This window comes from Conger conger, chromosome 7 (genome assembly GCF_963514075.1).
Source record: "Conger conger chromosome 7, fConCon1.1, whole genome shotgun sequence".
Taxonomy (NCBI): Eukaryota; Metazoa; Chordata; class Actinopteri; order Anguilliformes; family Congridae; genus Conger; species Conger conger.
Window position 1 is genome coordinate 10,542,653 of NC_083766.1, and position 23,552 is coordinate 10,566,204.

Consider the following 23,552-nt stretch of genomic DNA (forward strand, 5'->3'; position numbering starts at 1 on the left):
AAAGCATGCAGACATGGTCAAGAGGTTCAGCTGTTTTTCAGACCAAATGTCAGAATGGGGAAGAAATGTGATACAAGTAACTTTGACTGTGGAATGATTGTTGGTGCAAGACAGGGTGGATTGAGTATCTCAGAATATATATATATATATATATATATATATATATATATATATATATATATATATATATATATATAAACGTTTGACTGACTAATATCTGACACAATCTGAGATCTTTAAAAGTAAACTGATACTCTTCCTGATACGCCAAAAAGGGGGCAGTAAGAAACTATCATCTGAAAAACCAGTCATGATTTTCTTGCTCTCAACCTTTATTAGCTTAATGTCAAATTGCATGGCCATTTGAGCAGGTACAGCCCTGGCAAACTGGTGTGTATGCAAGATTTTGCTGCCAGTTAGCCTGGCTCAATCAGCTAATTAGTCATATGCACCATGGCCAATTCCCTCGTAAATTAGACCACAATAAAATGCTACAAGACAGGAACATTTATCAGAAGCTTAATTTATGGAATGTTGCAGAAAATGAAAGATCAAATGGTAGGCATTTATATAGCACCTTTATCCAAAGCACTGTACAATTGAGGCTTCTCATTCACCCATTCATACACCAACAGCAATTGCAAGGCGCCAACCAGCTCATCAGTAGCATTTGGGGGTTAGGTGTCTTGCTCAGGGACACGTTGACACAGCCCAGGCGGGGGATCGAACCGGCAACCCTCCGACTGCCAGACGACTGCTCTTACTGCCTGAGCCATGTCACCATGTCAGTTCTAGTCTGTTCACGCACATGTTCCATGCAAGTTTAAAAGTGTGCAAGCATGCAAGCCCTTTTGAACAGATGCAACCATACACCTAAATGATTGGGCTAATGAAATAATTAATAGCAGAAGTAGGTGTGAAATCCAGAAACAGATATGGCCCGCCTTGCCTATTCCTGACCTAACTAATTTGTTTCCAAAGGATATTACATTTCGCAATTTCCTCTACATAAGACTGGATTGTCAGAGTTTCCAGTTCAAACCGTTGTCAAACGACTCCTGGGATTTTGGAAAGACAAAAAATGGGACCAGGAGTCCAAATACCTTTCTGAAGTAAGCCAACTACTCACTTGGACCCATTAGCCCAACTGAAATGAAGATACCAAATGAAAGTTTTTTAAATGTAAAAGTAGCTACCAGTCTCACATGTACCATTTACAATTGGCTCGCTACAAATTACGATAACATGTCCAAGCACAGGGTGGCGCTGTGGTCAAACGGAACTATGAGTAAAAAGTTTAGATCTATTTGACAAATTGTTTCTGTGATTATGTGACGACATGTGCTGTATAAATACTGAACCGTCGTTCAGATTAGTCCTTTTCTCTTTTTGGTTTGGTCGAGTTTGAGTCTCCGCGGTTCTGCTGCTTCTGCACGGTGAGTGTGAAATGCCACGTTGTTCGTTTTATACTGGCTATTCTATGTCTGTTGTATTTAGATGCATTCTTCTACAAAGGAAGTTCTGCACGGAAACAAAAGTTAGTCCATATGTGAGTATTTTGTTGGTGAGGTCGGCTAGTTGACTATGTTAATGGAAAGTGTTGCAAAGTTAGTGGAACGTTACTTTTTTTGGGTTAAAACTGGTCACAATATTCTAGCTAATGTTATTTTGTCAATCTCGTCTTTTGAAAGTTGGTTCTTTCCCCTACTTTTAATTACCATCTTTCTGATTCCCTTGTGTTGACCCGCGAGTAATTACGCTATAACTAATGTTAATCAACTTTTTTTTTTTCAATTCGATTTGTATCAGTGGGACTACACCAACAGTTGCGCATGTGGTTTAGGCCATTTATTCCAAGATGTAGACATCTTGACAAAGCAGGCCTGCCTGCTCGGATTAACGTCGCACGTGGTGGTTTCGATTCAATTTTTGGTAACCTCCTTTCTTGGCATGCACGCTGTTGCTCGTACTCGTGTGTGTATGTATGGAGGAACAGAGTTTTCAGTGCTATGTCTTCGGTACCAGTGCGTTTCCTGTCGTCTGGTCCTATCCTCAATCACTGGAACAATTTAAAATCAATTGGATCGCGAATTTACTCAGTCGTGGTATACAGTACAATGGAAATGTTGAATATTAATTTGTATGCCCTTTATTTGGCTAACGACTTCTAATTGAATCCCTTACAGAGCCTTGCGGCTAGGCGTGCGAAGTTTCTGCATATCACAGGTGAATATTCGGAATTTCTGCATCGTTTACAAAAACTTGGTCTGCGTTCACACCCTCCTCATATTGGCATGCGCAGTGTTGATCGTGCCTGTGTATGTAATCTATGGAGGGACAGCAGTCTGTCAGACTACAGCTGGCAAAGAGATGTCTCTTTGTGCTGGCTCAATGACTGGCACAGTCTGGTTTGGGCAGGGTAATTATGTGGCTATTCTGATGCGTGCAACTGCATCCATTGGCCAGGATTTAATTTCTGGCGTTTTGAGGCTAGCTGTGCTACTGTCTGTTGAGAATTGCTGTGTAGCACTGTACTGGAAATTGTTTGGAACTAATGTTGTACCTGGAGCTAATTTTAATGAGGCTGAAAGCCTTTGATAACCGTTCATGCTGCAGCTAAACTGCAGTGCCTGTATTGGTGTCAATATGCATGATTTCAAATCTACTACTGGTGAATGGTAAATCACACTATTTCCCTCCCATTGTGTTTTTTAGGTTCCTGGATGCCCCATTGAGGCCTGTTGATTTGGGGGATATTATGCTTGTCCATAATGTGCATTCATGTATACATTTAGAATTACTTGTGCGTTGTTGGGGATTGAAAGGCTAATATGCTAGCTACACTGTAATCCAAATAAGTCAGTAAATGCTGTATAGTCTTATACCTGATTATTCAGCTTGACCCTGGTACATTCTAGTCTTCTGAATGTAAGGCTGCACTGTAGGGCTTGGGGGGGTTCTATAAAAGCAGGGGGCTGCTTCTGCATGGTCCATTGGCAGCTTTTGTCTCAAACTAGGGCTGCTGAATTAAACTAGCACCTCCTATACTTTTCCAGGGCCAGGGTTGCAGAACACTGCTCTAGAGAATACATTGTTTTTCGATAAAGGCTTTCAGTAAGACTTCCCACAGCATTGCTAATGAGTATTCGGTGGAAATGGTTTGGACTAAGGTGAGTATTTCAAGAGTGACCCAGCTACATGAAGGATCCAAGCTCAAATGTGGGGCTATAAACATATTTTGGTGTTAACACTTCAGTGATGTATGTGGGTGGCAGGCCATTATCTAATTTATGAAGGCTGTTCGAGTTCTTGGAATTGGCAGAAAAAGTAATCTATTTAAATGGACTATTATGATTGCTAATGTTCTTGCTACGTTGGCACCTACCCAGTGACTCAAAAGCAGGCCATCCCTGTTCATGAATGTCTACAGTCCTAATTGGTAGAATTCGTTTAATTCGGGTTGCCCTGTAAACCTACAAGGGGCTTGGTTGGGCAGACCTGATCTAGAGGCCTGGTAACCTGCATTCTGTGTTTCTGCTTAATATGCTTCTTTTAATAAATTTTTTATAAAAAAAAAAGAAAAAGAAACGAGTGTCTTTTCTGTCTCCCTGGAACTCTCAAATGCATGTTGAATGGATGCCATTTTTGGATGGTACCAATTCCCTTTCAAGCAGATGTGTAGTAGCCCTGTAACAGCTGTTGCAAGGTTGCACCTGGAAAGGGGTTGAAACTGCCTCCCAGCTATGGTCTCCATATGTAAGGTATGAACCACTTTTGATATGCAATGAGTTCCTGAATGCTGATGAGGGATGTGGGAGGGGAAGCAATGCTCAATTTAGAGTACATATTTGCAGGTTTTTGCTGTGTATTTAAGCGGTTTTCTAGAAGTAAGCGGCTCTTTAGGAGGTCCCCCGGAGTGAATGAGATGTGGCCATCTTTTGGTCCTATGACCGTCCAGTAGATCACGGAGGAGGTGGGGCCTTTTTATTCCCGTGTATGACTGCCTTATGACTGTTCTGTTAAATTGCTTTGGGATGTCATGTAGATGGCACATGGTTTGAGGACACTGGTGCGCAAACATTCAAACCCTTGGAATGTGTACGTCCTCACCCTGCTAAAGTAGCCTACTCCACTATGTTCTCTTCCTGTGTCTGCAATTTACATATGCAAGTAAGCTTCTTTTGTTACCCAAGGTGACTATTAAACACGGTGGGCTCTAGTAATTTATACAGGCCGCTGGGGGGTGGTTTGCTCTTTACAGTAAATGCCTGGGTCTGTAATGGCCTTTGAATCCGAAGCCTCATTTAACATGTCTTGCTGCACTCGGGCATTTGAGGGAAATGCGGGTTTGGAACCGGGCTCGTCAACTGGTGTCCAGTGTGTGTCCATGCATTGGCACGATTGTGGTCGGTTCATTTAATTCTGATCACAAACCGATTTGCGCTCTGCGTCTGTAGGGTCTGCACACCCCTCCTTCCAAGTGCTAGAAATGGGTATGCATTCTAAACCACCATATACATGCATTTCATACCTTAAGTATGTGGAAGGTACTTGACCTATAGTCAATGCACTGTTTTAAAAGTACATTTTTGTAAAAATCTTACAAGACCATTGTAAATCCTTATTGGAAAAGGTTCACGATGACTCTCCCTCTGCCTGTGTTTATAGTCCTTAAATTCAGATTTCAAAATCTACACGCGATGGTCCTATTGTACAGCTGTACAACGTACCAAGGCATTGTATAGCTGTACAGTAATTCAAGCTCATTGGTTAAACTCTGAAAATACCTATTGTACCTTTAGCCACTTAACCTTCTGGTTGAAAATCGAGAACACGACTATCTATGTGCTCTGCCTCTGCTTATCAAGCATGCCCTGGCTGTCTGGTCAATGCTTGGCCAGTAATTGCAGACCTGGCAAGACATTACTGACAGCTGTAACTGGCTGTGCCTTGAGCCCGAGATGTGCTCTGTCTTGAATCTTAAGTTCCGTTGTGATCCCTGCATCTGCAGGTTGGTTGTACTGTAGTGGCCACATCTGTTTGGAAGGTAAGACGATGCATGTGTGGCAGTACCTCAGAATGAGATTGTATCAGTAACACCTCCGGTGGATCTGGCAGCACTGAAGCCACAATTCTCATTAGCTGATTTTTGGGAGGACCTGGTTACCTGAGGAAACCTCAAACGGGGATACTTAGGAAATATGGGTGGAGGGTTTACTTGCGCTGGATCCCAATTTGGTCATCTTTGGTAGGTGCATATCATGGAATCGTGGGGTGAGTACTTGTACTGTAGCTAGGACGTGCTAAAATATAATGGCTCGGAAGATATCCTGTCAGCACTAATCCAGAACCTGACTGCATAGCCCCGTAATGACACAGTCCTGGAACTTAACTGCCATTCCTGCCGACTCATCCTAAAGGTACTGCATCCCTCCAACTCCAGGCATCTTGTGCTGCTAGCTGCTTTTTTTAAATTTTATATATATATATATATTTTTTGCAAGAAAACAAGAACTGCCTCATTGACCTGTTGGGTATTCTAGGATGAGATGTGACATTTTAAGTGTGTGGCCAGTGCACATACTTTCTTAGGATTTAAATAGAACTGGAGTAAATTTCACCACATCTACAATGCATGGCTGCAACATCACTGCATGGCTACCAGTGGTACGTGTATTTGGTTGTGGTCTGATTTCCTCTGCAGACCTGGGTTTATGCTTGCTTGCTCCCCCGGATTTTCGATCAGAATTCTCCACTGCAACTGTGTGTACCCTTGGGCAAAGTACTTAAGCTCATTTACTTCAGTAAATGACAAGTCCATAAATGACAGCTTGTATGTAAATAAGAGAAGGCAATCAAGCACATAAATATCATTGTGGGATTTGAATTATGATACACTGTTATTGTAATGTACTGTAGTGTGCTGTAATTCAGCTTTGAACTACGGTCGCGAAACTGATGAAAAGGCATGCAGCCTCTTAGCTAATTGCAAGTTACAGTTATTATACAGCTGTAAATAGATACTTAACCAAGCTATTTTCTTGTCAGCAAAAGAAATCCCTGGAGTTTAGCACAAGCAACTATGAAAATGGCTGACTTGCTCCCTGTGGCAAGCAGGGGTAGTTTTTCCTCATGCGACTTATATTGTATAATAATTATTGGATATTAGTGCGACATTTACCCATTGCTTCATAAAATGAAGTAACCATAGCCTCATCTCAACAGTTAACTGTTAAATTATAGGTCCTTTACATATGAAAGATTGCCAGCAATCCACATTTCTGCTTCACAATACATTCTTTACCTCTTTTTGGCAAGTAAATATGCCATAGGTCATAATATACAATTTAAGCACCTGTATTTGGTTCACCGCTAACGAATTTGGTCAATTGCTACACTTCTTAGACTTAAGCCATTCCTAGGACACACATAATTATGTTGAGGTTGTCATACCCTGGTGGAGGAAAGGGGCTGTTTGGATGGGTGCTTCAGTCAAAATGTTGGGAGCGTTCCATAGTCACGCTGACAACTGGAGATTTTAGTCTGTTGGCCAGATACTATGGCGTATGCTGTACTGCAATGTCAGGACTGCAAGTGTGCTGTTGCAGACATTGGTATTCTGGATCAGTGTATACTATATTAGTCCAATGGGACTCATGCTAAACTGAGGCCCAACTGAGGTAAAGTACTGACCTTGTGACATTTGTGCCCACCAATCAGGTACAAGCAACAATAAAATGCAATGTAACATCATAATTATTTTTTGCTTACATACACCTTGTGGATGGTTAATACATAAGTTATCTTGAAATATTGTGCACAAATGCAGTTTACACTGCTGCAATGTATTTTTCAAATAAAATATTGTTTCCTCAGTGAAATGGATTGAGTATGCTGTATTGCTCAAATTCTCTGGTGAAAGTGTTGAAGTACATGAACTAGTTGTTGTCAGTTTGGCTTTCAAATTGCCCAGCTTTCCGCAATGTAACTATTATAATATTTCAAGTATTACAGCATTGTGGTGTGTGCTGTGCCTTTACATTTTTATTATTTTTAAGATGAAGTCATATCTCCAGTTGTTCTTTGTAGCAAAATGAATTTATCAGCAATGTAATCATGTATATAAAGCCTATTGTACTACTCTTGCACAACTGTAATATGTAATCATCAATCAAGTTGCTTGCCTTAAAGTGACTGTAAAGGAGCTCTGATTCATAGACGGATATATCCACTACACATCCATCAAATATCTATTCAAAGTAATGTCAATAATTATAATAACACACATTCAGACATAAAAACTGTATTGGAAACAAACCTCACCTTCCTCCTCAACTATCCCACCCACAAGTATATTGTATTGGAAAAGGAAGAGATGAAAAATAGAAAAATGCCAACTCCACTCAGAAAGGCTCTGATCCGGATTTGAACTCAGGATGTTATCCACTGCAGCACCATGTTGCTGCATAGCTGGGGCTACAAATCCCTCTATAAAATAAAATAAAAAACTATACAAATCTCACAAAACTGTGGGAGGAGATATAAAATGAGGCTAAAACATGTATTGGCCATTAGGCCAGGGAATTCATGACGTCATAAACGATCTGGACCCAAGAGCTCAGAGTCGGGTTATAAATGTAACTGCCCATTTAATCCCCACATAGGAATAGGTGGAAATGTTTAGACTGATATAAGTCGATATTGCAGTGCATTTGATTTCTCTACTGTCGCCAATGCTCAATGCATACCACAATAACGCCATACAACGTAGCTTGAAGCCATTCATGGATTTTCAGTCACTTTAAATTTGATCACAATAATGAAAAGGTTACTGCTTGTTAAGGTGAAGAGAAGTCCCTTCAAAATCCCGATTGCTCAGATTGCTCATTGATTGGTTGGAGGTAGAATTTGTTTCAGATCAATGGAGCGCGCTGTGAAAGAGAAAGCTGGTAGCACCTAACCGCTCGGAGAAGACCCCGGTCGCTCGCATAGCTGAGGGACGTGCCGCCGTGTTGCCGCACTTATGTTGTCAACTCGTCAGGAGTTCAGTGTTTTCGTTGTTCATTTTGCACACTCTGGTGAGACTATAATTACAGCAGGTGTTTCTGCAGTTTTCTATCCCTGTCATCTCATTCTCTGCTAATGAAGTGCGTGCACCGACACATTCTCTCCTCTAATTGCTTTGGTTGCCGAATGATGTTGTGTTTGTTTTTTTTTTCTCTCCTACAGTCTGTTCAAAGGCTGTACTCGACTGTACGTGTAGTCTCACAGCGGGCATGAATGAGACCGTCTTTCGGATGAATGAAGAAAGAATTATCTATTCTGTTTCCCCTCTCTTGTCGATTTTCCCTCCTTAATTTTCTTTGATGATTCAATTGACAGAAGTCTTAGAGGCTGAGTGTCTACAGACTGCAGGCTCACTGTCATAACATGTTCATAGGCTTGCTAGGATTTTGCTTGGTGTATGTATTCTGAGGAGATTTGGAGAGTGACTAACTAATTTTGGAATTTCTTGTTTGGGACATTAATCACCATTTTTTGATAGACTGGCCGCACATCCTCTTTTTCCTAGACATTTCATCTATATGGGACCAAAAATATCCATTCAGATGGGATTTCTAAATTCCAAAAAAAAAAATGGCTGGCTAGGTCTTCCTTGTTCCATAGACCATGTAAAAACAAACAAATGACCTAGTATTATGATCAGAATGCAGACCCATCCCATCCTCCTTTTAAAAAGAATTCTAATTTAGAAAGTCACCCTACTTCAGAATGATCTAATTACTTGGCTTAGTTTTGTTATTTCAAAGGGAGTACAATATCCTATTTTGTCATTGCATAAACCGGTCAGTTAATTTCTTTCATGTTCCTATCTTTTTGTTGTTGTATTCAGGAGGCCACTGCCGCCCTGGTACTTTCCCTAGTTGTCCACAAGAGGGTGTGGTTGTTCTGCAAGATTTCTTTACTTGAATACTGCAGTTGCCTGTAAATTCAAGGCAGGGAAACTCATCCAGATGGTGGCACAGATGATGTCATCGACAGCCTTGACATTGTGAGCCTCTGGCTTATATCCAACCTACAGGTCTTTGTAGTGACTGAATTAATGTCATTATATTCATGTCCCTGAATAACATGCTCTAAGGCACAAAATCAAGAGAGAAAATGACCAGCAGATGCAGAAAAGGCAAAAGAAAATGGAAACTATCACAATAATGGCAATCAATAGGTAACAGCTGTAGTCTCTCTCTTACACTCTCTCTGTCTCATTAAATTTTAGCTTCCCTGAGCTCTACACAGTATTTCTCTTAACATAAGGGATATTAAATTAAAATTAAATTAAATATTATTTTAATAATATTTTCACTGCAACATATTTTTATCATTTATATTATGTGAAAAAAATGTTAATACTTAAACTTGTTTTCTCCTGGGTCTCAGGAGGTTCATCAATTTATCTTTTATTCCCCTCCAAACCAAAAGAGTTCCTGTTTGTAACATTGTTGGCTCATGAATTTACATGTAGCCCACTCCCTTTAGGGGAACATAAGTAATTTTAAAAAATAACATTATCTTAAATAAAGTCATCATATTTAGTACTTGGTTGCAAATCCTTCGCATTTGATGACTCCCTTAAGTCTGCAAACCATAGACATCCCCAGTGGTTGGGTATCTTCCCTGGTGATGTTCCACCAGGCCTGTACTGCAGCTATCTTCAGTTTACTGTTTGATTGGGGGGATTTTTGCCTTCAGTGTTGTCTTCAGCAAGTGAAATGCATGTTTAGATAGATTCCAGCTGCATATAGGTGCTTGACTTAGCCATGGACATTCCTCTTTCTGACCCTCAATTGCTTTAGCGATTGTGATGCTGCATCCTAAAGTGCTGTCCAATGACTATTGAGGCATTTGGTTAGCTCATTACAGTATTTGCTATTGCTGAGCTCAGCAGTGCATTCTTGTTTCTTAACAATGTATCGATTTTGACACACCCAATGTTTTGATTGATTTATTCAGATTTTTCAGCCTCTTGATGGTCTACTTTACTGGCATTGACAATTCTTTGATGCTCATGTTGAGAAACAACAGCAACACACTCCAAATGCAAATGCCACACCTAGAATCAACTCTATACCCCCTTGTTAGCTTGTGCATGAACAAATGATCAAAAACACACAGCTGGCCAAGTACAGCTAAGCAGCCAGGATGGTTGGTCCACTAAAATCAGAGCCAAAAGCTAAAACAGCAAAAAAGGTTGCCGCTGTCCAAGTACTTACGGACTGCACTGTATATACACTACTTACTTGTATGCATTGCTTGTTATTTTTGCCTATAAATGTACAGTATGAACTATTGTCTAAAAGCCATATGAACAGTAAAACCTTGAGTGAATTGCATGGCAGTGTAAAGGGAGATTTCATGAGTTTGCTTCTTGTTTTGGGAGTTGTATATAATTTACTGATACTATGTAGTCATTTCCAAGTATTAATGGTGATATTCAGTTTTAAAAGTTTTGGTGAATGGTAAATGTTCTCTTTTATAGATCCTTTCAGTATTATGTCTACTGGCCATTTAGTACAGTTTACATTAAAATGCAATGTACAGTACTGTACCAAAGTCTTAGGCACAAGCAAAAAAAGATTTGTTGTGACCACCGTTCTCCTTTGCATGCATTCTCTTACATACACTGTTCTGCAGCTTTATCAGAAAATCAGCTGGTAGGTTGTACCAAACATACCAGAGAAGTTCTCCTGCACTGTCTTGCTTGCTTCAGCCTTTCTAGGTAATCCCATACAGTCTCAATCAAGTTTATATCAGAAAAGTGGTCTATTACTTAATATGTAATGGACAAAAAATTATTTGTAGCCTTGAAGTATTTTGGGAAAATGAATGTTTGAATTTTTTGTGTTGACTTACAAAAACAAAACAAAACAAATACACATCTCACACCAAATTTATAGAAAGAGAAATCTAGGGTGCCTTTTGCACAGTATTGTATGTTTCTATATTTCATCTCTCATAATAACTCTGCAAGTCTGGTTTAAGTTTTCTTTTTATATTTTATCCAATATATGACCGGTTCCTCTGATTGAGTACACAAACCCTTGAGCCAAATATCGTGGGATGGTGCTTATTTCGGACTGGAAATGGTTATAAAACTTTTTTTTTTTTTTTTTTTTTTGCTTTTATATAAGGCAATCACTTTCCCTGAATGCAAGGGCAGCACTTGGGGGAGGAGCATGTTAACCTTCCATTCTCTTTGCTGGAGGTTGCATCAGTGCGGAGCTAGCATCGATTGGCACTGACGGCAGCTCTCTTACATAGCAGGTAATTGATTTGGCGAGTGGGGACCGGGAGCAACAGGACAATTACAGCTGTTGATAGATTAGGCGTTGTGTTTCCAACCCGAAAGACCAGTTTTGGAATAGGTCACTGGAAAACTCATGCATTTTTATCTGTTGTGGTTCTTTCATTATCCCTCGCACCCCGAAATACAACTGTTTGCTTTTAACGTTGTATTTCCGGGAATTGTTTTGAAAATTCTGTCATATGTGTGTAGCTGTATATGTATGCGAGTGGTCATTCGCAGTAAGTTTGACTGTACATGGTATTACTCCATTGGAAATCAATGTGATTCTCAATGAGTCCATCACCAGTTTGAATAATCATGACTGCCACATTGACATAATAGGGGCGGGCAGGTCAATATGTGCAGGGAAAGTTTGGAGCGAGACATTGATGAATAGTTAATCCCTGCAGCATAGGAAACAATTAGGAAATATGTCCAGGAAATCCCTGATGAGGATATGGCCTAAATTAGAAAAAGTGGCTTTCAGTATTCTTAATGAGAGATTTCCTTTGAAGCAACTCAGTGGCATAGCATGGAATATATCTCAAAGGAGATGCAGCTCTGTTATGTGCAAAAGCAAGGATACAATTTGATGAAGTAACATATTTCATATGAAAAAGTCTTTGGAGAAAATATCTGGGAGCTAATTTGGCTAATAAATAAAAATAACAACAAACACAAACACATAGAAAAATTTACAAAAATGCCTGCTGTTAATTATATATAGCATTTCCCCCATATTCTTGAAAGAGACTTCAGTTTACTGAGATATTTATTTGTGGAAAAAAAAACACATCATGTTTTGTGTTATCGCAGAAGAAAAGACCTGAGGCTTTTAACACATTTTTTTCAGATTTCACCCTGAATTGAAACCTCTGAACTTGTTTTCAAGGTGGTTGTTGGAATCCCAGACTTCATCGCACTAATTATGCAAAAACATGTGCAACCAGATTCAATATTTCTATCACATAGAATGACTTGTTTCAATAGTTTTCCTGCGGGCAATTGGACTGGCATTATTGATGCTTGCCACTCATGTTCATGCTCTTACGCCGTTTGAAATTTAGCCACATCAGAATGAGGATAGGGAGAACTGGTAGAGGTAGAAAAGAAAAAGTACATGATTTTTGCAGTCCAATATTTGCTATAAGTGCTCCAGACAGACAGAACTGGAACACACTGGATGGAAAATAAATATTGAGTCATCCAAGTGTACATACTGTAACCTAATCTAACCTATTAGTTTGATAAGCTGCAATTTTCAAGAATACTAAATACTGAATCAAGGATACAGCACCATGATTGAGGTAAGTCGATATAAAAAAGACCATTTCCAAAGTAAAAATTTGACACTCACTCTTATGCTGAAATTATATGGATTTTTCTTGTTTTTTTTAATGATATTTCTGAGGGACGAGAATATAACTATGAATATATATTATATAGTTAGAAGTGAGACATTATTTTTTAACTATGATACAATAAGTATATTGTAATTTCAATTGCAGCATCAAATTGCATTATGTCATGAAATAAGATCCAATAATATCCTTTGAACAGTTCCGCCCTCATAAAACATCAGAACACATAATCTTAGTCTCTCTTGGGCTTCATTCAAGGGGCAGAACTGAAAATTTGTGTAATGAATGACAGAAGTAATTCCCTTATTAACAGCAATGTGCGGATTACTATGAGTCCATAATTAGTCATTAACTTGAAATTAGATTCCTGAGTATTGAGTTTGATGGTAGTTAATGACAACTTTTTTTAATGAAAACAACTTTTCAATGGTTTTTGTGATGAAGAAACCCCACTGATATTCCACCATTTGTTAGAAGAACCAATTTTCTCTGTACGGGTATGAAGATATTGACAGGGAAGATCCGCAATTGCAATCAAACCTGTGACGTTTGTTGCTGTTTGCTGGTCCCCATTGCAGTTCCGCGCACCCACCCCCTGTGGACCATGACATCAGCAGTGGGCAGAGAGTTCACAGACAGCAGACCTCAGAACCACAAGGGAAACCCACATAGAGACAACAGCGCTGGCTGGGGAGCGAAGCCCATAGCAGAGCCCAACAACAGAGGGAAACACTTGAGCCCAGACAGTCCTTCCCTGCTCTCTCAAAGAAGGCTCTGGGAGCAGCAAGCAGACCGAATCCTTCTCGGAAAGCTGGAGGTGATGGAGAAGTTCTTCTCCCCAGTGGAGCCACACCAGGAGATGAGAGGTGGTGTGTATGACAAGGGAGAGCATGCTGGGACAGGCCATCAACATCGCCCTCACCGTCGTCATTCCCATCACCGTCATCCCCATCGCTCCCAACACCAGCACCAGGAGCCACGGTGGGCTGAAGATCAGGAGAGCTGTGGGTGAGTCTGGAGGCTTGTTGAGATAGTGTATAGTATACTATGTAGTAAGCAGTACTACATTAGTAGTATATGCAATGGACATTCCTCTTTCCAACAAATATTTAATACATTCAGTACCTGTATCATTGTCATACATTGCATTATAGCAATATTCTGGTCAAGTCTCAAATAGTCAATTTTGTTTTATGTTTGAAAAGCTTTTTTCATACTTCATGCAAGGCTAACTGTCTTCAGAACATTGTAATAGCAATAGAATCAGTGTTTCATGAGTGTAGATCAAAATGATACTCCATCGTGGATTAGTTCATTTGTGTAAAAAAAAACGAATTCCTGTTGGTAAATAGTTACTTCTCTTTTCTACTTATTCTCCCACAAATAAAATGGTTGTATGATTTACTTCTCAAAGTTTATTGATAATTTCCAATGCATTTTAATTTGACCTGCGTCCATTTACAATTCCACATATGCCATGTTGGGGAACAGCGGCTCGCGAGCTGGTCAGGATGTTCACCACCATCACCATGAGCCCCCCCATCATCCACCCTATGAACATCATCATCATCATCATCATCACAAGGGTCGCCGCAGCGCTGATGTGACCTCCCGTACCTGCACCCCGCCTCACACCTCCTCTTCCATCTGCTCCTCTCTCTCCTCTTCCTCCTCATCTTCCTCCTGGTCCTCTGAGGCCAACATCAAGAATGAAGCCTTCCTGGTGGACAGGAGACGCAAGCACTCGCAGTCCTGTATAGACATCTCAAAGGGCGGGAGGGCATTTGGGGAAGAGGATGATGAAGATGGCACTAGACCGTTGCTGTCAGAAGACTGCCATCTCTACAAGTCTGCCAGTCTTGAGCGGAGTCTTGCCTCCAGAGATAACCCTGAAATCATTCAGTCCAGGAAGAAAGCTGTGTCATCCATCCATCTCCCTACCAAGAGTATCTTGAAAAATAAACAGAGTCTAGGTAGCGGACTGGGGAAAGCAGCAAACATACGCAAGGCCAAATCCATGGAGGTACTTTCTAGCCGAGGTGAGAGGACCTCGGGGGGACTCAACAATGAGAAGGACCTAGAACTGAGGAAGGAGGAAGCCAGGCAGAATTTAGTAAAGGAAAAGCTACAGTTTTCGGCATTCCTGAATGAGATTACCAGGCAGGTCCTCAGCCCCTCCAGACTAAGCTCTTTAGGGGTCACCAATGCCCAGAGGCCTGCCAATGTGGGGTTGTCTTCTCCAAAATCAGCCAGGGAAGGACGCAGGGGTCAAGGGTATAGACTAGAGGAAGGGAAGCAGAGCCAGCAGAGCGACAGGCCTGGCAGCCCTGACTCTATGGCCTCTAGTACTCACTCCCACTGCAGTGAGTATTCCCGCGCCAGCCAACACCACCACTGCACCACCAGGGGAGGCCCTCAGCTCCATTGCCACACCTCAGGTAGTCATACAGATGCCAATACCAGCCCCGAAAATCGTCCCTCCCTGGAACAAGGGCAAGGCAAACACAATGGAGGGTCCAACAGCCTTCTGACAGATGGCACCGACACCAGCCCGGAGCTTAGCCCAAGCCTACCGAGACATCAATCCCACCACTCCCATTGGCACCACCAGTACAATGCTCCACACAGCCAACCCCACCAACCCCACCACTCCAAGCAAGCTCACCACTCACCCAGCCACAGGGATGCCTCTCCAGGAACTCCAGTTACTCCAGAAGGAGAGTCGCATTCCAGTAGGTTGGATTCACCGCGGAACATAGTCAGCCCAGAACCAAAACAGACAGGTCATAGTGTCACAGAGGTACAGTATGAGGTGAGTTTTTGGGGAAGGGGCATTTTGCTGCTCATAAGTTTTAACTAAAGTAAAGACTGATTTAATTTAAGGGATAGTTTTACAGTCAGGTCCAGATTTATTGGTACCTAAATATACACAAAAATACTGGAAAAATACCATTAACTTTATTTTCCACCAGGTGTAAAGTAGTGGGCTTTATTAATGATTAAATGTAATCAACCAAAGTCTTACATTTTTCAAATAAAAAACTATTTTTTTATTAAACCATGCACTCCTGGTCAGTTCAGACCACAGGTTATTAGCTGGATTTAAGTATGGAGACTGAGATGGCCATCTGCTGGAAAATCCATCTATAAACAGATCTCAGTTTCCTTGCAGAAACAACCAGATTTTCTGCCAAAATGTAATTGTACTTTGTTGAATTCATTATTCCATTGATCTTAAATAGTGCCCCTGGAACATCCCCAAAACATCAATGACCCACCTTCATATTTCACAGTATGTACGTATGAGGTGCTTCTCCTTGTATGCATTCCTCTTTTGCTGCCAAACATGTTGTGTATGGTCAAAAGATGCTCTCATCTGACAATAACTCTCTCTTCCAGTCACAATTCTGTGACGTTTGGCAAGCTCCAGATGCTTGGTTTTGTTTATTGTGCTCAGTAAGGGCTTTCTTCGTGCCACCGAAGAGTTTAATGGTATGGAGGTGGCATTTTATAGTTTGTTTTGAGACTTTGTGAACCCAAGATGTAACCTGCAATTCTTAAACCATAATGCCTGGTTTCTTTATGACCTCAACCATAAAGACCATCAACGTCTTTACCATCCATGGGGATCTGTGCACTTGCACACTTTTCCTGGTGAATTTGCAACCATTCCACATATGTTTTAGAGTACTAAGTGCTTTGTTTAAAAATGCATGTATTTTTTTACAAGACTTGTGAATGTCAATTACCATCTGCCTCTTATGAATTGACAGTTATTTGGCTTTTTGCATGCTTGCTACCTCATTTTTATACTCTAGTGAAACAGGAAGTGATGGAATATCACAATATAGTTCCTTTAGACTGAGATTAACTAAATGTATGGCCTTTGTTTGATTTTATTTACAAAAATTGTTAGGGGTGCCAATCATTTTGACACCTATTGTTTTCAGAAAAAAAAATATTACTGCATAAAAACCACTGAAATATGAGATTGAAATAAAAGTAGATTGTTTTCTCATATGTGAATATCTGTTCTTTATTATTTGCAGCCTTTTCTCTTAATTCTTTTTAACAAGTGTGTTAAAAAAAAAAATTCAGTATCTGACTTATTCATGTATATATGGATGAATGTGTAGATATTGATACATACCACTATATTAGTGCTCTAGAATGTAAAATACATATTATTAATCATGCCTCATTAATGCAGTGACACCCAGTGACACTCAGTTTGTAATGAAATATGTACACTGTGAATATAAGCATTCTATCTCTGTGTTGACACATGTACCTCAAATTTAACTTTGCTCTGTATTGATAGTCTATACTTTTCAGGCTGGAAACCAGGGAATCGATGGCGATTTCCTAAAAGCTATTTCTGTACAACTAAAAGATCAATCTCTCACTCTCATTGTCCTCTCTTCTCAGAATGTAATGTCTGAGGTCAACAGAATACAGTGAGTGTCATTTTCCTATCTTGCTATCCTATCTTGTCCAATTATTCCACAAGATGCTTTATTTCCCCCCACCATACAATAATGAAAAGTTAATTTGTCTCATGTGGCCCCCTAACATTTTCCCTGCGACTACTAACTCCCTCTCTCGTGTGCTTCAGTCTCTCTCTCTCTCTCTCTCTCGCTCTCTCTCTCACTCACTCACTCTCTCACTCTTTCTCCTTTTCTCTACCCTTTATCCAGGATCCTGCAGAAACGGAATGAGGAACTGCACCACAGCCTGTTGCAGACAACCATGCGCATGGAGTGCATGCAGGTGGAATTCAAAACCAACCACCAGCAGTTAGAAGTGGATCTGCAGAGGACCCAGCAGGAGCTGGAGAACCTGAAGGACAGGTTCAAGAGGTCAACACTCTTGAACTAATGGTGGCATGAATGACATTGGGGTGGGGTGATTTGCTAGTGACAAGAGAACCTGGCCTTCCCAAGTGAAAACAGCTGAAATCTAATATATACGTATAGATCCTATTCATTTTGAGCAGATACTTTCACCAATCCTCTTTTACATGCTTTCTTTGTGTCTGCTTCTAACCCTCTCTTTCTTACTCAGGCTCCAGGACAACTACTCCAGCACTCAGCAGACAAATCAGCTGCTGGAGCAGAAACTACAGTCAGTGGTGGGTTTTTTATTTTGAGCTGAGAATCACTCTTCCATGAGAGTACTGGTCTGGAATGATTTCCTCTGTTTCTTTTATCCGCAGTACGCATAGTTGCACCTTTCTATGAAATGCTCACAGCCAGTATTACCAATGACATATTTAGAACAATAGTCACTTTTCTACTCCTAAAAGATACTTTCTGTTCCCAGATAATACATGTGTACTTTACATTTGCCAATGACAGCTAAACAGAAGTCCCCTACAATGAAACAAATGACAAGTGACAGGGGCCAATTAATGCCAGCGACTACTGCAGCCCTGACACTTTCCACTTCACCCATTACACCCTACAATCCTGTTACAAGTCATGGCACATTTTGACAATGTTCATTTCTAGCTGGCTATTATCATTTTGCTATAACTAGATCATTTAACTGAATGTGTATAGACCATATTGGACAGTTTTCTCCTCATGCACACAACACCCTGTCCAATTGCGAAGAGACAGCCAATAACTGTAATGAGTTCTTTTCATGTTTATTGTTTGCCTTTATTGTTGCCATTACAGTCACAGAGTATGGGCGGGGAGAGTGAGTGCCTGAGCGAGCGTGTATTGGAGCTGACTGAGCAGCTGGCCACTGCACAGACCATCCAATCCCTGGAGATCATTAACGTGAGAATGCCCCCTGAAAATATGCACCGTAGCTGAAGAAATGAGCAAATCTACACATAGTATAAATGCAAATGTCAAGGACAGACAAGAACGACTGCGTCAGAATGAAATGAGCACCTTGGCTGTCTCATTATGCATAAATCTGCAGAAATATGTTATGTTTAGTTCTCTCCTGATGAGATTCTCACCGAGCCGTAATCTTAGATTACAGTCTGTGTGTTGTTTAGTAAACAGAGCTAAAAGCTATGAGAAAGGAGAGCTTTCAATCATTTTGCCGCATAGTCACAGAATACATTAACCACAAAATAAAACTGTATTTGCCCACCTTATCTGAATACAAGAATATGTTAAATGATCCATTTCTGGTTGAATATATGACTGCTTTTAAATCTGCGCCATTAATATTATAAATGCTTTGGATGATTTAAATGGACATATTGTGATTGGACTGTTACATTCCTTGTCATTGTTTTGCCAGATACATTTTAATCTCCATTCCATACAATTTTGAGCAAGAAAACAAAAGCATTCTTAATGCAATTTTGTGATTAATTCTGATGTTTCTTGGCTTTTTATTTTGTTTTAACTGCCTTAGGTTCCCTCCCTGTTCCAGGAAGCACAGGGGAAAGGCTTGGAGGCAGAAGAAGCTTCCAATCAGTTCCTGCTCCCAGTCGCCCCTCCTCCTACCCAATTCATGGACAATGACCATGATAGCCAGATTCCTGGAACAGGGGACAACCAATCACTGGGACCAGTACTGGAGGAGGAGGAGTCTGATTGGTCGGTAGCTAGAGGAGGGATACAGCAAGGTGTGCCAAAGGGGCCAGGAGGAAGCCAGTGGAGTGTCACAGCTTTTCTACCCTGGAAACAGGAGCAGGGCAGGTGTGAAGGGCCAAGGCGTGAACGAAAGGGTGAAGTGGACGCAGGAAGCGAGTCTGAGAGAGACAAAGGGGCCAGAGGACCCCCTCCTCACTCCTTGCAGATACCCCACCTCCAGTTCACCATGCACCCTGAAACCTTGCCAGTCCCCACTGCTGACGTTAGCCTCGCCCGTTTCAGGAGCACAGCCAACTGTCCCGCCGGGCAAGGCTACGGGGTCACAGCTATGCACAACCCACACTCTCCCATCCGAGTCCTATCAGATAGCCTGGAGGAGATACGCACCACCAGAGTGAAACCGCAACAGCCCGGCCCGGCCGTACTCAGGCCTCGCACAGAGGTCCTGGCGAACCTCCACCATCCAGAGGGGGACACCACGGAAGATTCTGATGGGGATGACATGCTTTGCAATTGGAGGAAGAGAAACAACCAAGTAAGAGGTGGATGTACTGGCAGTGTTGGCGGCCATTTTGAGCCTGGAGCAAGCCTCTTTAGCTACCAGGCAGCTCCCAGGATGGTGAGTCACTTGGTCTGCCAGCTGCAGCCCATAGAGGTGGAGACCCAAGGCTGGACTGGTGAGGTGTCAGAGAAGGTGCTCAATGGGGAAAGAACACAGTTGTAAAGCAAATGGCAGGTAGGGGCTTTTCCCCTCAGGGCCATTTTGTCCCTATTAAGAGCACAAGAGATTCATTTAATGGTTTGGTCTAACCTATAGAGTATTATTTTGTGTTCATTAGTGCATGTTTTATAGGTTTTAATTGGTTCTCATATATCAAACTGACCAAATACAGACAACTTAAGGGCAAAGATTATTCAAAGACTTAAAAGTGTAAAAACTGACAAATAATCAAGATTTGGACTGTTATTCACTTGCTGCAGTAATTTCATAAATTAAGTGTACTATGATTAAAATCACTCAATTGAAACAAAATCAAAAGCACCATCTAGCTTTGAGTTATTTGGCAATATTATAATATTCCTTGCCATGCCCACATTCAAGATTAATTTTTCAGGGGTCACGTTTTAAGGAAAAAAAAATCAAGCTTCAAAGAAATAATGGGCATGCTTCAGTATTCATGCAGATTTGTATTTCTTTTTTATTCATTTTTAATCCAAAAAATGTTATGAGACTATGAGAATGTGAAATATGAGAATATGAGAACATTCTAATTAATTTCTTAAATTCATTCAGAAAGATAGGCTACACTTTCTCATATATTTTGACCTTGGTGTTTTAAAACAAATTATAATTGGTCTAAATTAGACAGATCTTTTGGTAAACTTGTTCTGCTCTGATTTGCAGCTGCATAACGTTTCCTATGAATTAATCAGGAAGTATGAGTGTTCAAGGCTAATTTCTTTCTAAAGAGCGTAAGAAATGCTTCTGTGCTACAGTAAGTGCGAACAATACGATGGTCTCTAAAGACAACTTAAAATTAGACCACTGCAGTGGCTTTGTGTTGACTTGTACCAGGTGTGGGCCCCATGGAAACTCCATCATGCATGGAAACCTCACAGGACCAGGGAGAGAAAAGTAGTGCTTAATCAGAAAACACCAAACCTGGGCAGGTCTTAGCTGGTAGATACAGCCATTAACACTTCTTTGAATACCTCTTACTGATAGTTTGTAATGTGAAGGCTAGATAAAAGGTAGAGAGAATCATTACAACATAGAGTATATGTACTGTATCTATACTTTATGTGTGTATACAGAATATGCACATTCAGTGACCACTTTATTAGGCATTTACTAAACTTTTTTTGGACTTTGGCTACTTCAAGGTTGAATGTGTGTTCAAAGATGCTCTTCTGCATACCACACATACCACTCTTCTGATGCACCTTTCTGGCAGCTTGAACCAGTCTGGCAATTCTCCTCTGACCTCTCACATTAACAAAGCATTTTTGCCAACAGAACTGCCTCTCACTGGACTTTTGTTTTTCGCAGCATTCTCTGTAAACTCAAAAGACTGCTGTACATGAAAAGCACCCTGTCTGGCACCAACAATAATTCCACGGTCAAAGTCACTTAGGTCTTTCCCATTCTGATGTTTGGTCTGAACAACAATTGAACCTCTTACTGCCACATGATTGGCTGATTTGCATGAAGGAGCTGGTGTACAGGTCTACCGAATAAAGTGGTCGCAGAGTGTATAAAATGTATCTTCCCTTGATTTCTTAAATGCTTTAATATTATAGGAGTAAACAATGCAAAATAAATACTGTAATATAATAATTAGTACTATAATTCTGCACTGTATATAAAGTGCAGTGAATTTGTAGCCATTTATTTTACTGGTCATAATTACAGTAATAAACGGTTAGAGCCAGAGGCACTATTTTCTCAGGTTTTGTACATAGTGGGTGACTGTAGTAGAGCTTCTGATGCAGTTCAGTGGTGAGTCTGAATCTTACCAGGAGAATCCCAGCCCTGGTGGTGACAGGATGGTCAGGATGGTTTATCCCTTTTCCATTTTACCGAATTGTTACATTTTGTGTTTTTCTTCTGCTTACTTATAACTGTATTAGACAGGCATGAGTTATGGTCTCGCAGCGTTTAAATAATAGTGTACCTTTAATGCTAAACTGCTAGCTAGGCAGGTTATAGAGCACCCTATAAGCGAATAGATTGATGTTATATTTCCTTGGCTTTGTTGAGTCAGTAATTTAGCAAGTAATGGGAGCATTTATAATAAAATAATACATTTATAGCCATTCTTATGCTTTAATCAGATGGGACAGATCAGGGTTGTGTGGTTTCTAGTCATTATACCAAAAACATATTATACATTTGCCTCATCAGAATATGTCCTTTTCCTGAATAGCATGCAGGTTTTTTTCTTTGTTGCTGCAAGTATAATAAAGAAACAAAGATCTTTGTTAGGTTGTTGTTTGCTATTCTTCAGTGTTACTAGCTGGAGAAAGTCTATCTGAGAAATAAGACAAACAGCTAGTATTACACAGGCACTGCCATTGAAGATAAGCAGTCTTTCATGCCTTCTAGATGTCCCTCTCATGCACACATTCTTCTACACCAGTGGTTTCCAACCCTGGTCCAGGAGAGCGACACAGGCTGCTACTTTTCTCTGCACTTAATGAATCAATTAGAGCAGTTGATTGCACAGTTAACTCACCTCACCTGGTTACCTGGGTCTCAGCATTGTGCTGATTTTAAGGTGAAAACAAAAACCAACAGACCCAGTAGCTCTCCAGGACCAGGGTTGGCAACAACTGGTGTAGAAAAAGGTCTGCAGGACCAGGGTTGGACCACTGTTCTACACAATGTGTTCAGTAGGTCTGTAGTTAGAGGAACAGTGTATTGCTATAGGACTTCTTCTCATAATGCCGGCTGCTCTTGATGACTAATCACCTAGACCTAGTTGTCAAGTAAAATCTGGATTAAAAGGCTTTCTTTGTTACACCTCCAGGCTCTGCACATAGATGTACGCTATCTGTGTCTAAATATGTTAAGAACATATAGAATGTATAGAATTAATGTAAATTCATAACAGGGTTGATCATTTAGAAATTACTCTGTATAGTTGTTAACGTCCCATATGTCAAATAATAAATAAACCGGTTTTGTCAAGTGTTCCAGTGTGCAGTCGTGATGTTTTTTTTGTTTGTTTATTTAATTTTGTTTCTGGCAGATTGATCCGCAGGACCATCAAGTAATGCTTTACAGAAAAGTTTGTAATAAATGAATTGTAATTGAAAAATAGTGCTAAAATAACTTAACTATCCAGACAGTAAATGTTGGAATGCTAATTATCTGTTTTCTTTTGATTAACTGTCCAGACAGTAAATGTTTGAATGCAAATTATCTGTTTGTATAGACGTTGTCCTTTTCTCTCCTGCATTTGTTTTTCTGTGAAAACCAAACAGTAAGTGGCTGGCAGCGTTATGTCTCTCCCCAACACTTGTACTCGATGAACTTATAATGGGGCTGTATTTATGGACTTTAAACAAAATGCAACAAAATCTCCAGCAATGGCTCTTCCCTCTCTGTCACTTTCACTCTCACTCTCACCATCATATTCAATCTGCTGTTCCAGCCAAATCCCTTAATGACCGTATTTTGCTGAGCAGACACTTCTGTGGATTCTCTGTGGAGAGGGCAATTTAATGGGATAGAGGAAGAGGATTAGAGCTAAGAGAGCACCAACTCCATGCCCTGGGCAA

General features: G+C 40.6%; 1 long non-coding RNA gene and 1 other non-coding gene across 2 annotated transcripts; both read left to right on the top strand.

Annotated features, from left to right (window-relative positions):
• Positions 1 to 1,341: 1,341 nt before the first annotated feature.
• LOC133133699 (uncharacterized) lies at positions 1,342 to 3,558 on the top strand. The gene is made up of 3 exons (XR_009709203.1): positions 1,342 to 1,436; positions 2,187 to 2,226; positions 2,716 to 3,558. It is a non-coding gene; the product is annotated as an uncharacterized LOC133133699 (long non-coding RNA).
• Positions 1,937 to 2,070, top strand: LOC133134192 (small nucleolar RNA SNORA57). Its single transcript, XR_009709301.1, has one exon. It is a non-coding gene; the product is annotated as a small nucleolar RNA SNORA57 (small nucleolar RNA).
• Positions 3,559 to 23,552: the final 19,994 nt, after the last annotated feature.